A 16,061-nucleotide genomic window follows, 5' to 3' on the forward strand; every position below is an offset into this window, starting at 1 on the left:
GAGGCTAATAATAAATAGTCAACTATCTCATTCATTACATGTGCTCATCTAATTAAAAACTGTTTGTAATGCATCCTCAGTTTTGGCATTTCCAAATTTCTGAGGGATTCATTTTGCAGCCACAATGTTCTTTCAATATAGTCTTTTTATTTAATATTCCAAGATTCCTTCCTAAAATGCATAAGAGCACATTTTAACAGGTGAAATAATATTTTTTTCAAAATGGTACCCATAAAATAACTTGCCCCACATTCGAAATGGCAGCATGTAACAAAGAAATTAATGTAAATTTTGTAATCCTTTTAAACACATTTATGGAAATGTTCATGGCAAAATCTGAATAAACAAAAGCAACAACTTCTAGGAACCTCCATTTCTCCAATCTGAAGGCCTCATGTTAAACATGACAGTCTCATAGCAGAAATAAATTTTTTTTGTAAATTTCCACACACCGAGTACTTAAGAGTGCTTAAATGATTGAAATGGGATAAAAATGGCCAATGACCCCTTTGGTGATCACAGATGTAAAGGTCAGTTTTCTAATCTAGGATTGTTCCTGTGCTCAGCATTCCATAATGAACGAGTCCCAAATTTCAAGACTCAGTGGGAACATGAAAATTCTTTGAGTCAAATAGAGAGTGAGTGACATGTTACACATGTACATTCTAGATACATGTAGACATATTTTCTTATTCTAGGATCTCAAGGTGTTTTATGACTACAGTAGACATAAGCCAATGCAGGCATCTCTCACACTTCATACGGATCCTGGCTGGCATCAGTGTATCACACAGCACTTTATTTCCAAATTATTATGTCCTGATACATTTGTGGCTGCTTAGTTTATAAAAATTGAACAAGTGGAATACAGTGAAATCACTAGAACTCAGGTCTGACTTGAACCTTAGTCCTAAAGATGAAAACTAACACAAGCTCCTGCATGACTGTGTTTTACGTAGCTCATTCAAATACAGAGCTGGTCTGGAGGTCACTTCCTTATTTTTCTTTGTTTGTACCAAAATACAAAGATATTAGATATTTGGAAGCTTCTTCTTCTTGCAGGCAAAATGCAAATTGGCTCTGGTCAGCTTTCCTGACTCAACAACATGTCTGCTTAGTGCCTCATTACCGACTCAGCTGTTTACATCACAGGGGATCATGTACGGGTTTATATGAAACTCCAGTGCAGGTGTAGCTATTAGTGAACAGCTCTGTGTTGCATCAACAATAAAAATGTCAACTTCCTCTCCGTTGATCTTAGTGTGAAATTCTTTTAGAATGCAACAGCTATGTGCTGAATCGTTCACCTAACTTCATCTGATGTGTTTCTGATCACTGCTATATTCAGACAACGCTCTTCTTTCTAAATTAATTGTTCTCCAAGCAGCCATCAGGACCTGTGTGTAATCTGCAGGGAAGCACCTTGATCTGCTCATCAGAAGACATTGATCATTTCTACAAAGTGGATAATTAGTACTTGTAGATGGTGCTTTGTCATTCTGCTTTACAGACAGAATTATTATTAGTGATGTTATTTGTATTGCAATAGTGCCAAAGAGCCACAGCCAAGGATCAGGGCCCCACTGTGCTTGGCACTGTATAAACACACAACAAAACCACAGTTCCTGCCCCAGAGAGTTGCAGTCTAAGGCTCAGTCTACACTGTGGGCACTATAGCAGCATAACTATGGCCCAGTACTGATGCCTGCAATAACCCCAAAGTGGAAACACAGCATAAAGTGATGGGAGGGGTTTTCCCATTACTGTAGGAACTCCACCTCCCCAAGCAGCAGTAGCTAGGTCAATGCATTGCTTCGACACCTGGCATTAAGTCAGCACCCCTGAGCACTGTAGCTATGTCTACCTACATTTTAAATGTAGACCAGGTTTAAGTGATCTGCACCTGAGAGAGGTTCACAGGCTCAGGCCCTTAAAGAGCTCTAATCTTAGAAGCCTGCTAACATTGCAGACTTGCTGGCAATAATTCTTTTAAGTGCTAATCCCTTTGCCACAGAGACCAAGATGGTGTTCCTGTATGGCTGAGATACTGAGGGCAAATTTTCCAGTGTGCAATGTAAGCACCTGGAAAGATGTGCTCATCCCATATGCATTAAGCCATGCAAACAGGTAGAGATGTGCATCGTTACCCAATCCACATACTATTACTGTATTATTTCTATAACACCCTTGGCATGCCTGGCACTTTTCAGCAAATTTATATAGTAGCCCCCATAGGTGCACCCCAGTGTGGGGGTATGGGTCCAGCAGGAGTGGGTTGCATGGAATTAGGAATCACTGAGGGCAAAAACAGGAAAGAACATTATCAAGTCTTGAGATGTACCTGGAAAATGTTACCTGTGGCATCACACAAAGAGAAGTTAACCCTGGATTTTTAATTTTATCACGACAAAAGAAACAAACTGAAGTCCCAGCTTCTAATCCATCTAAAGCATTGCAGGAGGCAGCATCCTGCTATCTGAATACTGTTGACACTACTAGTGAATCTTCCTACTGTTCCACAGCAGAGTACAGTCTTGTGCCTCAGCTCACTACTGAAGCAAAGGATTTGTTGGAAAATCCATCCCTAAGGGCTTCTCACAAAGGACTAAATCCTGACATCTCCCCTGCAACCTCTGAGTACTCTATTGCTGGGACCAAATGGTGCAGTTCTTGTGCTGAAAGGCAGGGGAGAGGATTTGGGGCCCCTGCATAGATGGTCCACACTGCTTGCATGTCACAGAACTCTGCAAACCAGTGCTCCCTGCACCCCATCACATTGAGCCTGGAAGCAAGACTGAGCTGGAGAAAACAGGAGTGGAATCAGTGGATCTCTGACTATGTGGATCTATTTACTGTATGTCTTTGTTCGGCTATCTACTGTAAATATTTATGTAGTGCCATTGTAGTATCTTGGCAATGGTCCCCTGGCTATTCTAATCCTCTGAGGGTAGCATGCTGGCCATGAGGGTTACTGCAGCCAGTGTAGCTCTGTGGCCTTTGGGGAAGAATTTCTTCAAACTCTGCCCCTGTGGCAGCTCCAGTTTATAGCCCAGTCACTCTGACAATGTTCTGGTTAAAGCACTGGGATCAAAGATCAGAATTCTCAAGTCTGATTTGAAACTGAGCTTTTCATTTTGGTGCAATTACTCACTGTGTATTTTCCTTTTATACTTAACTGGCCAGATTTCTCATGGAATGGAAAACACATGCCTCTGTTCTCTAGAGTAGAATTCTTCGAGTGATTGCTCATGTCGATTTCAAGTAGATCTGTGCGTGCCATGTGCACAATCATCAGAAGGTTTTCTCCCTAGTGGGTCCTGCCTGAAGCCTGTGCCTAAGGGAGACCCACAAGACTCCTGCCTGAAGTGCCATGGAGAGGCACACCAGTCAGACAAGTGTAAAATCTGAAGCAGCTTCAAGCCCAGAACAAAAAAGGAACAGGACTTTTGGCTAAAACTCCTCCTGGTGAGTCAGCCCTTCACTCCCAGCTGACTCAGGTGGCGTCCGACCCGAAGCCCGATGCTTCGCTGCACAGCATGCTGGGCTTGGTGCGGGAGGCTTTGGCTCCGAGAAAAGACTCAGCTAAGAACTCTCGACACCACCATTCCCCAGTGCCGAAGACCACCCCTCATGCAAGCAGCAGGTGCCTTCCATTTGCTGGTGCTGCACAAGAAAAAGAGTGCAGACGGGGCATTCCCCCACTGAGTGAGCAGGCACCAGTGGGGTGAGCAAGCACCAGGGGGGTGCATCCCACATCGGGACACTCAGCCTCGGCCCCTTCGTATACCGGCACCGGCAACTCCAGTCTTGCTAGAAGGTCCTTCAAGTCCAGTCCTTGTGGACTCCCCAGTGCAGGAGGACAACATAGACCTCCCATCCACACTGGATACATTTGAAGCAGCCAGGGACCTGATTGTGATGACAGCGCAGTCCCCCGCTCCAGCATTGGCTCACACACCGGCACCAGCTCTACAAAGAGGCACTGTGGTCTTCAGGGGCAAGCCTATGATAATAAAGTGCCGATCACCGTTACCACGGCACCATTCCTCAGCACCATCTCAGTCCGCTCCGCCCTGGTCACTGGGATCAGACTACTCTTCAGAGTCAGAGGTGGACTCCTATACCTCTAGGCGAAGCCTATACTGCTCCCAGCACCGCTCAAGGCACGACAAAGGGCAATTGTTGCTCATGATGTCCTGGCCTCCACAGTGGCAGGGGCTGGCCCAGTGGCCCTTTTGGACACCATGGGCCTACCAGCAAATCCAGGACCTGGGCTTTCAGATCCCTGTCCATGGCTTCAGAGGTGCAGATCCCTCCCTCTGCCACCTCGGTGTCGCAGGAGCCTCCGCATGGATAAGAAACAGCTGCCCAGTTTGGCACTGATACCAGTGCAGGGCCCGGCACCACCACTGGTGCTGAGACTGCTGTGGTACCAGGAACCAGCACTCTCCCCAGCACTGCTCAAGGGGTCACCATGCAGGGGGATTCCCACAAGCTGGAGGGTCAAGAAAACACGTTGCCCCCAAGGGCATCATCCTCATCTGCCCCAGATGAGGCTGTGGCAGGTACCTTCACCACACTGCCTGCCATAGACACAAGGGCACATCAGGACCAGCTCAGGAGGGTGGCCCAGAACCTGAACATGCAGGCAGAGGAGGTCTTGGAGGAGACCAATACTAGGGTGAACATTCTGGCTCCTGAAGGGCCATCGAGGGTGGCTCTGCCCCTCGTTAAGACATCTAGAACACCAGTAAGGTGTTGTGGCACACACCCACCTCTATTCCCCCCCACAGCTAAAGGGGTGGAATGCAAATACTTTGTGCTGTCTACAGGGTATGAACACCTATGTCCTCACTCACAGCTAGGCGCTTTGGTGGAGGAGGCAGCTAACCACAAGGAATGGCAGGCATAGCCAGGGCCCACTCCCAAGTCCAAGGAAGCAGAAAAGCTGAATCTCTTTGGTCAGAAGGTGTTCTCCACCATGGGGGCTCCAGCTTCACATATGAAACCAGCAGGCGGTTCTCAGCCATTATTGCTTCAATTCCTGGAACACCTTGTCCAAGTTCCAGGAATTGCTTCCAGAGGACTCCCACTCCGAGTTTGGGGCAGTCCTGGAGGAGGGCAAGGTAGTTGCAGAACCTCCTTACAGGCTGCCTTTGACTCAGCCGATTTGGCCACTTGCATGATGACTACTGCCATAGCCGTGAGATGCAGCTCATGGCTTCAGATATTGGGGCGCCCACATGGGGTCCCGAATACTGTCCAGGACCTACCCTTTGACTCTTCGGGACTCTTCAGTGCAGACAGAATCTAGACTCCATAGCCTTAAAGACTTTCAAGTAACCCTTAAATCCCTGGGGATTCACATGCCGGCCTCCCAAAGGAAGCCATTCAAACCTCAGCCCAGTTGGCACTTCTACTCTGCTCCTCCTAGGCAGGACTATAATAGGAAACGGGGCAGGAGTAACAGGAGGCACTCATCTCAGTCCTCCTTGGGCCAGAGCGAGAGGGCAGCAAAACCAGCGCTCAGCCTCAAAACCGAACTTTTTGAAGATACGTCCGAAGACGGAGCACCAGTTCAAACCTCGGATCCTTCCCTCCTTTTGCAAATCGTCTATCTCATTTCTACTGTGCCTGGTCTCAAATAATCTCAGACCAATGGGTCTTGAGCACAGTAGAATTGGGATATTCTCTCCAATTCTGTTCCCTCCTGCCTTCCAACCCACCATCCCCATCCCTCTTCAGGGACCATTCTCATAAGCAACTTCTAGTGCAGGAGGTGGAAGCGCTCCTGCAACTCAGGGCGGTAGAGGAGGTTCCTCTGGAGTTCAGGGGAAGAGGGTTCTACTCCTGTTATCTCCTAATTCCCAAGGCCAAGGGTGGGTTCAGGCCCATTTTAGACCTGCAAAACCACAACAGATTCATGAAGAAGTTGAAATTTCACATGGTCTCCCTCGCTTCCATCATTCCCTCTCTTGATCTGGGGGACCGGTACATTGCCCTTGACTTGAAGGACATGTACTTCCACATATCCATAATCCCGTCCTACAGACGTTTCCTACTGTTCGTGGTCAACAACATCCATTACTTCCCTTTGACCTTTCGGCAGCCCCTCAGGTGTTCACCAAGTGCATGGTGGTTGTGGCAGCTTTCCTAAAGAAGCGGCAAGTGCAGGTATTCCTGTACCTGGATGGCTGGCTAATCAAGGGCCACTCTTGGGCCCAAGTGGGGGACCATGTGAGCCCGAAGCACACGACATTTCTCCAACTTGGCCTCATCCTGGACATGGCGAAGTCAACCATAATTCCCACTCAAAGGATAGAATTCATTGGTGCCTTCTTGGACTCCACTCCAAGATTCCTTTCTTCTGGAATCTTGTTTCCTTCCCATGAGTGCCATCACAGAGGATCTCAAAAGGTTCCCCATGATGATGGCAAGAAATTGCCTAAAACTGGTTGGGCATAGTGTGGCTCTGTCCCCTTCAGGTGTGGCTAGCCCAAGTGTATAGGCCAAACCAAGACCACTTAGACAGACTGGTTACAATCACTCCTCAGGTCGTTGAGTCCTTCCAGTGGTGGCTCAATCCACAGACAGTCTGTGTGGGCATACCTTTCTCCAGCCCTCAGCCCTCGCTGTCACAGTCACAGATGTGTCAGCAATGGGATGGGGAGTGCACCTAGGCAGACTCAGGACTCAAGGTCTATAGTCCCAGGCAGAACTTTGACTGCACATCAACGTGAGGGAGCTGTGTGTGGTGTGCCTCACTTGCCCAGGGCTGCCCAGAGGATTCAGGGGTCCTGGGGTCTTCGGCGGCGGGGGGCCCCCACTTCGGCAGTAATTTGGTGGCAGGGGGTCCTTCCGCTCCGGGACCCACCGCCAAAGTGCCCGAAGACCTGTGGCGGGGGCCCCCCCACCGCCGAATTACCGCCGAAGACCCGGCACTTCAGCGGTGGGGGGTCCTTCCGCACTGGGGCAGAAAGACCCCCCCACCGCCGAAGACCTGGAGCAGAAGAAGCTCTGGGGGCTCGGGCCCTGCGAGAGTTTTCTGGAGCCCCCAGAGTGAGTGAAGGATCCCGCTCCAGGGGCCCCGAAAAACTCTTGTGGAGGCCCCTACGGGGCCTGGGGCAAACTGCCCCCCTTGTCCCCTCCTCTGGGCAGCCCTGCACTTGCCAGACATTTCAAACCCATCTACAGGGAGATGTGTATTGGTATTGACAGACAATACCATAGTGATGTTCTGTATAAACAGACAGGGTGGTGGAAGAAGCCCTCAGGCTGTGGGACTTCTGCATCAACTATTTGATACACTTGGAGGCATCATAACTTCCAAGCTCACAAAATGAACTGGCCAATCACCTCAGCAGGTCTTTTCACAGCCACAAGTGATCTCTCCTCCCAGACATGATGATCAACATCTTCCAAAGGTGAGGATCTCCCCAGATAGCCCTGTTTGCGACACAAAGCAACAGGAAGTGTCAGCAATTCTTCTCCTTTCTGAATCACAGTCTGGGCTCGCTCATAGACGCGCTCCTCTAATGGAAGGGGAGCCTTCTATGTGCATTCCCACCTTTCCCGCTTGTACACAAGGTCCTCCTCAAGGTCCAACTGAAGAAATCATCCTTGATCCTCATAGTACCAATGTGGCCCAGTCAGCAATGGTTCACCACACTGCTAGATCTATTGGCGGACACACCTATAGCCCTGCCCATGATTTCAGACTTGATCACACAGGACCATGGCCGCCTTCAGCATCCCAACCTCACAGCATGGAAACTCCGTGGCTGAACTCATGAGAGCTCACGTGCTCAGATACAGTTAGGGAGGTCCTTCTTGGCAGTAGGAAACCCTCCACTCATGCCACTTATCTGGCTAAGTGGAAGAGATTTTCTATTTGGTCTCTACAGAAGGGCACTCCTCCGTTACGGTCATTAGTTCTCTTCATCCTAGACTATCGACTTCACCTGCAACAGCAAGGTCTGGCAGTGTCATCAATCAAGGTGCACCCATCCGCTATTTCAGCTTTCCATCCCAGCTCAGCTGGGCAGTCAGTGTTTGCTAACTCCATCGTTGGCCACTTCCTCAAGGGGCTAGACAGGCTGTACCCTCAGGTATGGCAGCCTATTCCTCCATGGGATCTTAACCTGGTGCTCTCAAGGCTGATGGGCCTCTCCTTTCGAGCCCCTAGAAACGTGCTCTCTACTTTACTTTTCTTGGAAGGTGGCATTTCTAGTGGCTATAACATTGGCCACAAGGGTGTCTGAGCTCAAGGCCTCAATGTCCGAGCCCCCTTACACTGTGTTTTATAAGGATAAGGTGCAGTTGCCGCTGCACCCAGCATTCCTTCTGAAGGTAGTTTCGCAATTTCACACAAATCAGGACATCTTTCTTCCAGTGTTCTGCCCTAAACCACATGCTAATGGTAGAGAATGCATGCTCCATTCCCTGGATGTCAGACGGGTGTTAGCTTTTTACATTGAGTAAACAAAGCCATTTAGAAAGTCAACACAGCTCTTCGTCCTCATTGCTCAGTGAATGAAAGGTCTTCCAGTTTCTCAAAGGATCATGGCCTGTATCAAGGTGTGCTATGACCTAGCAAAGATACCAGCCCCAGTGCTAACAGCATACTCCACAAGAGCACAAGCTTCATCTGCATTCCTGGTGCAGGTCCCTATTCAGGACATCTGCAGGGCGACGACATGGTCATCTATTCACATCTTTACATCGCACTACGCCATTACACAGCAGGCTAGAGAAGATGCTGTGTTTGGCAGAGTGGTCCTGCAGTCTGCGACTCTGTGAACTCTAACCCCTCCTCCAAGGGACTGCTTGGGAGTCACCTACTTGGAATCGACATGAGCAATCACTCGAAGAATTAAAAACGGTTACCCAGCTTTTGTATCTGTTGTTCTTCGAGATGTGTTTCTCATGTCCATTCTAAGACCCACCCGCCTTCCCCTCTGTCAGAGTATCCAGCAAGAAGGAATTGAAGAGGCAGCAGGTCAGCAGGGACCTATATACACCACCATGAAGATGCAATTCCAGGGGGCTCCACAGCTGATTCTTTGGGTACTGCTAGGGAGAAAAATCTTCCGACTGTGCATGTGGCACAACACACACCTACTTTGAATGGACATAAGCAACACATCTCAAAGAACAACAGTTAGGAAAGGTAGGTAACCGGTTTTTACATTCCTTCACTAGAAGTTCTAGCAACAAAACCTTGCTAAACCACTCTTACGTCCTCTCCAGCCAAATAAGTGGTTCTTATATTCTGATATTGATCCTGAGGCTGGAAAAGAAGCCTTATGTTGTGAGGCTTATGGAGCTGAAATTATTCATCTTATTGAAGCTGTAAACATGGTGGACCAGTGCTCTGAGATGGTACAGGGAGTACTTTTTCTAGATGTCTGGTTGGTGTGCCTAGCTCACATGCCCAGGGTCATACTGAACACCGCATTTGTGGCTGGGAAAGAATTTCCCCCCCAGATCAGATTGGCAGGGACTTTGGAGAATGCGGGGCAGAGTTTGCCTTCTTTTGCAGCATGGAATATGATTTTTCTGATGGGATCATCTGTGCATATCTCACCTAATCAACTCCCTGCCATTGTAGCAGCATTGGTAACATCTTGATCTCTCCTGTTGTCTGCTGATGGCACATAGTTTAGTCTCTAGAAGACTGAAATGCTTTAGTCTACCTAGACTCTTTAGGCTTTTATAGTGGGATCTGGATAAAATGTAATGGCCTGTATATACAGGAGATCAGACAAGATGATCTAGTGTTCCCTTCTGGCCTTAAGCTATATGAAACTGTGAATGCAATATACAGCGAGCTTTCTAGTTCATGATGGATTTGTTATTGTGTTTCAGGTTCATAATACAGTTGATGCACTTTTCATTGCCCTTTGAAGATATAAAGTAACTATTCTGAAGACTAGGTGTCATCATGGCTCATGTGACCCTATATACTCTTTCCCTTGCCTCCTTGATCATGGAAAGTAATGTCACACCAAATACATTTTATTGAAGTTCCACCGTGCAAGGGGCAGGCAAGGGCTGCTACCACTTGCACATAACCAAGCTCCTTAGTTTGAGGGTTTGTGGAGATAGGTCATTAGTAGGCCAGTGCTTCACTCAGCCACAGTAGTTGGTCTAGACATTAGAACCTGGATTTGCCCCAAGTAAATTCCATATTGACATTGTTATTTTGCTTCTTTGCAGATGGCAAAGCTCCGTAGCCTTTCCATCAATGCTGACACAGAACCTGCTCGCCCCATGGTGGATAACTGGCGCCCTCCTCAGCCTCGGCATTTCAGGATGGTGAGAGCCTCGTTCCAATAAAATCTATGCTGAAACTGGGTCTTTGCATGAGGCAATGCCTACATCCAAAAGCCTAGTTAGCTTTGTGCCCTCTACTGTTCTTTATGTGGATGCAGATCTCAATTTCACAGTCCAAAACTCCGCATAATGAAATGTGATGGGTCCCCAACTCTAATTTTCAGATGTCAAAAATTACTTGAGGCAAATTCTAATCTTAACATGAAAATATGGAATCTGTGTTTGGATCTCAATAATAACTATGTTAGCTTTAACAGTAGCATTTATATGGCTATTTCTAAGGAAGAAAAATGGAATAGTTACTAATGGCTAAAAAAGACATTTCTCCATCAACCTTATGATCTTCAGTGCTTGCCTTTATCCAGACCGAAAAGGTTTCCGGTTAACAGAAACAATGAGTCATTTGAATTTAAAATGGACAACATATGTCAAATTCTGCTGTCAATTGTACTAACATAATCCAATAGAGAATACCAGGTGTAATGGAGGGCAGTGTTTTCTCCTTTGTATTTATATAGAAATATGGAGAGTACAAAGACTCATTAAATTTCCAATGATAATTAAGCAAGTTAAGATTTTAATGAACTGAAAAGTTAATATTGTAAAATTTTATTTTGAAAACTGAAATCAAGGTGTCAAATCAAATTAAGGGTATTAAATTGTGAGTGGGGGGAAGAGTTCCTACTTTAATTATTGTAACAACTGACTTATTCTTGTTAGAAGGTCAACATTAATTTTAATGTTAAAGCAACTGAAATGAAATGAATTTCAAGAAATCCCAGGATTTTCTTTAATTTCTTGCAATTGTAGGTCTTATCAGTGGATGAAAGTGAATAGATTCTGTCAAAAACCCTTTAGCATCCTAACAGTTATTTAGTCCCCATTTTTTCTACTGTACCATTGTCCTTACATGTCTGAAGCCCAAATTCTGCCCTCATAAACCTATGCAATTGATCTTGATGTCAATGAGATTTGTGTGCAGGTATCTCTGTTGGACTTGTGGTAGCAAGAGCAATAAAAGAGTATTGTATGACTGCACTTGAAGTAATAGCATTTCTGCTTTAAGAGAATCAATACTAATAAAAACTCTTTTGTAAAAAATGGTGTTTGGGGTTTTATTTCTAATTTTGAGTGCTAGGTAAAAGCAACAGACAAAAATACTAGTCAATGTCCTCCTAATAAATTTCTGTATAAATTAGGGATGGATAAGACTGTAGTACCTAACCCTGGCTGTTTGTACTGCAACATACTGTCATGTTTTTTGTGTGTGTGTGTGTGACTCCAAGGAAACAGCATCTTTAAAATATATTTCATCATAGCATCTGCTAATTGACACTTTCCCCCACTCTGATTTCACTTGTGTGTCTCTGCTTCAAGAAATTTCTCATTCCTAATAGTATTTATTTTTCATTTGATCATATACTCTCCTTGATCCTATCAAAACCCATATATTCAGAATTATTCTGCTTGAGCTTTTCTGAACTGACCTGGCTCATGTCTAATGATGATGCCATTTCACCTTAAATTGCACATGAACTCTAGTTTCCTACAACAAAACTCATGATCGAACTAGATGAGCTGTTGGGTCACTCTGAACTTTCCTTTTAACCTCTGCTTCACCTCCACACTTTACAGCACACAAGCCTGACTTTTTAAGAATGGAATTAATAGCTTCTCTTCCCTGAAGACATAGAATGATATTCAGTCAGTCAAAACAAGTCCTGCTGAGGTCTAAAAAAGTCAGGTAATAAATTATAAGGAGGCAATATCACACGATCGTGCACATCACACAATCCATTGTCTACAGCCAAGCACTGAGGTACAACTGCATCTGCTCTAACCCCTCAGACAGAGACCAACACCTACAAAATCTCCACCAAGCATTCTCAAAACTACAATACCCACACGAGGAAATAAGGAAACAGATCAACAGAGCCAGACATGTACCCAGAAGCCTCCTACTGAAAGACAAACCCAAGAAAGAAAACAACAGGACTCCACTGGCCATCACATACAGTCCCCAGCTAAAACCCCTCCAATGCATCATCAAGGATCTACAACCAATCCTGGACAATGATCCCACACTTTCACAGGCCTTGGGTGGCAGGCCAGTCCTCGCCCACAGACCACCTGCCAACCTGAAACATATTCTCACCAGTAACTGCACACCGCACCATAGTAACTCTAGCTCAGGAACCAATCCATGCAACAAACCTCGATGCCAACTCTGCCCACATATCTACACCAGCGACACTATCACAGGACCTAACCAGATCAGCCACACCATCACCGGTTCATTCACCTGTACGTCCACCAATGTAATATACGCCATCATATGCCAGCAATGCCCCTCTGCTATGTACATCGGCCAAACTGGACAGTCTCTATGGAAAAGGGTAAATGGACACAAATCAGATATTAGGAATGGCAATATACAAAAACCTGTAGGAGAACACTTCAACCTCCCTGGGCACACTATAGCAGACCTTAAGGTGGCCATCCTGCAGCAAAAAAACTTCAGGACCAGACTTCAAAGAGAAACTGCTGAGCTTCAGTTCTGCAAATTTGACACCATCAGCTCAGGATTAAACAAAGACTGTGAATGGCTTGCCAATTACAAAACCAGTTTCTCCTCCCTTGGTTTTCACACCTCAGCTGCTAGAACAGGGTCTCATCCTCCCTGATTGAACTAACCTCATTCTCTAGCTTGCTTGCATATATATACCTGCCCCTGGAAATTTCCACTACATGCATCTGACGAAGTAGGTATTCACCTACGAAAGCTCATGCTCCAAAACCTTTGTTAGTCTATAAGGTGCCACAGGATTCTTTGCTGCTTTTACAGATCCAGACTAACACGGCTACCCCTCTGATAAAGGAGGCAATAGTAAAGTCACATAACTGATTCCTACGAGCCGGGAGAAAAGTCAGTTGGGCCAGTTCCAAGTAAGTCCCCAACAGGAGCCAATAGGTCTGGAACTTCCCTCATTAGTGCTAATGCAAAATTCATTTTTCTGTCCTGACACCCCGCATCTGGAGAGGTAATAAATTAATGCAGGATATTTTGTCACATTATTAGCCCAGAATACATCTGTATATGTGAACAATTTAATATAAAAGCAATCATTTAACAATGTTAGGGTGGGACACAAGCCAAGAAAGTATTTTAAGAATAACATGAGTCTGTTTTTACTTCATTCATGCTATTGGGAAAAAAGCCCAGTTCTTTAACTCAGAATTTCCTAGTAGCTTGTACGACAGCCTTAATAGTATATTTTAAATGTGTTATTACATTTGATACATATCATTCCTTTCTTTCAGGAAGTAAATGCTTACGAAGGTTTATAAAATGTGTACTATGCATACAGAGCATGCATGTTTCCAAGTTTAATGTCCGAGGACCAGGTCACTTCTTTCCTTATCAAAGTCAGTAAAAGAGGGAATCTTCCTAGTTATTTACTATGAGTTTGAGTGCAGTATCTGTTCCTCACATCCTCCCCTCAATTACAAGGCTGCACTGGTGGCAGAACAGACAGAGATGAGGCCTCTAATACCATTGTAGTCATGGATCTGGTCCCAAACATGAATCATTTGCCATCACAAATCAAGTCCCTCTGTGCGTTTTGTGGTACTGCCAACTCAAAAACCATGAGCCAGACCCTCCCAAAATCACAAGAATTGTTTTAAAATATTATATTGGGGGGAGAGTTGGCTTGTCTTTTTATTTTTGAACTCCCCCTGCCCATCCCCAGTGAGCGTCAGCAGCAATTTGTGTTGCCCACTCTTCCAAATTTTTTGGGTAAGGTGATTTTTCTGCCCTCTGGTTCAAAGCTCCCCCGTGCCTCCCCAGTTCAGCTTGTCCCTGAACCCTCATCAGTTCATCCCATTCCGGAAAGGTCCCCTCATTTCAGCCTGTCACCTACCCCTCCAGTTGAGCCTGTCCCCACCCCCTCAGTTAGCCCATTCCCCAGCCCCCTCAAAAGGTGGCGCCTATCTCCAGTCAAAACTGGCAGCTTGTCCCATGCATCAAAAAGTGAGTCTTCAAACCTACAAATGCTCTTCCACCAAATCTTGTTTGGCTTTCCCTTGAAATATGTATTAACTACTGATGTTAAACAATCTGTTCCACCTTGTATTTAGCTGTGACACACAGTATGTTTCCCAGACCTGAAGACAAGCTCTGTGTAAGTCGAAAACTTGTCTCTCTCACCAGCAAAAGTTGTTCCAATAAAAGATATTACCTCACACACCTTGTCTCTCTAATATCCTGGGACCAACGCAACTACAACAACACTGGATTCTATACATGTACATGTGAGTATTGTTTTACTTAGTACAAGTTTTAAAAGAGCACCCTTTTCTGTGGTGTTCAGCTGTGCAGTTTAATATGATATGCAAAACATGTATGTAATAGAATAAAATAGGATAGAGCCCAAAGTCTGATGGCTTGTGCCAAAGTGGTTGCAGAGGGAGAGAGAGAGAAATTATAAAATTGTGTCTCCAACCGTGTTGTTTTCCCATATTGGCCTGTAGATGGCAGCAAAAGTACAAGAACAGGAACCAATGTGCTGAACCTGCCTTCACTGAAGTCTATAGGCAAACTCTTGTTGATGTAAGTGTTGCAGGATCAATCACTAAATTATCCTGGTGGCAGAGAGAACCGTGTATATGAGATAAAATTATAGTATAATTCTCTCTGTGCCCCTTGTTTAACAGTAGCACTGTTTTTTTTTCAGGCTGGCATTGGGTTTCCATCTCAGAAAGGCGGGATAGACATTGCATTGAAATCCAAAAAAGGAAGGTGAGGACCTGACTTTAGAAGATCAAATAGTTAACTTGACATTGACAATAATATTTTCCTTCCATACTCTGCATAGTAGCACATGTGGGTTACTATAATGCATTTTAATTTAAGACACACTGTTGCTTGCAAATAGGAAATGTGGAAGTTTCATGTAGAAATATATTGTATATTCTACAGTTTCTTTGGTGTTTTTATTATTATTTATTATATTACCCAAACAGCACCATCCTGTAAGATGTGCATGATGCCTAACAAGACTCATAGCTCCTGAGTTTGATATCAGTTACCCCAGTGTAAATCAGGAGTGATTCCACTGACGTCAGAAGGTGAAATCCTGGCCCCACTAAAGTTAATGTGAGTTTTGTCACTGACCTCATTACGTGGGGCCAGGATGTCACCCAGAAGCCATAAAATTTATGTAAGGGAAATTGGAATGAGCTCCATAGTTTAGAGAAATTAAAATCTAAATTGCATTGGTAGAACTGAGCAATGAAATGCTGTGAGATGAGGGATGTGGGGCAGCAGGAGATTTAAATTTACATCTCAATCCTGGTCAACAGAAAGAGTTAACCCATAACTGTACAAGGTCAGTATATTTTCTGTTGCAAAGGCTGAAAAGCCAAATAAAAATAACCATTCAGTGGTCTGTAGAAGGGCTGTGCACAGCCAGCTATTCTGAGCTACCAAGGCTTGGTGGATATATGGTGCACAGTACATTTTGCTGCATTTCATTGCTTTAAAAAAATGCAAAGGAATCAGGTCCACCTGTGTCAAATTCATCTGCATTCCTCTGAACCTGCATAGGCCCAAATGTGGCATAAGGAATTAAGATGAAGCCTGAAATGGTGTAGGAATCACTTCTTTAAGACATGTAATTATATTTACTATAATCTCTGTGTCCTGACTCAATTTATCAGCCTTC

General features: G+C 45.2%; 1 pseudogene; it reads left to right on the plus strand.

The window, feature by feature from the left end:
- The window catches only part of LOC127044722 (carbonic anhydrase 3-like), a 60,174-nt pseudogene extending 48,817 nt beyond the window's left edge, over positions 1-11,357 (plus strand).
- The last annotated feature ends 4,704 nt before the right edge of the window (positions 11,358-16,061 follow it).

Source organism: Gopherus flavomarginatus, chromosome 2, assembly GCF_025201925.1.
Source record: "Gopherus flavomarginatus isolate rGopFla2 chromosome 2, rGopFla2.mat.asm, whole genome shotgun sequence".
Taxonomy (NCBI): Eukaryota; Metazoa; Chordata; order Testudines; family Testudinidae; genus Gopherus; species Gopherus flavomarginatus.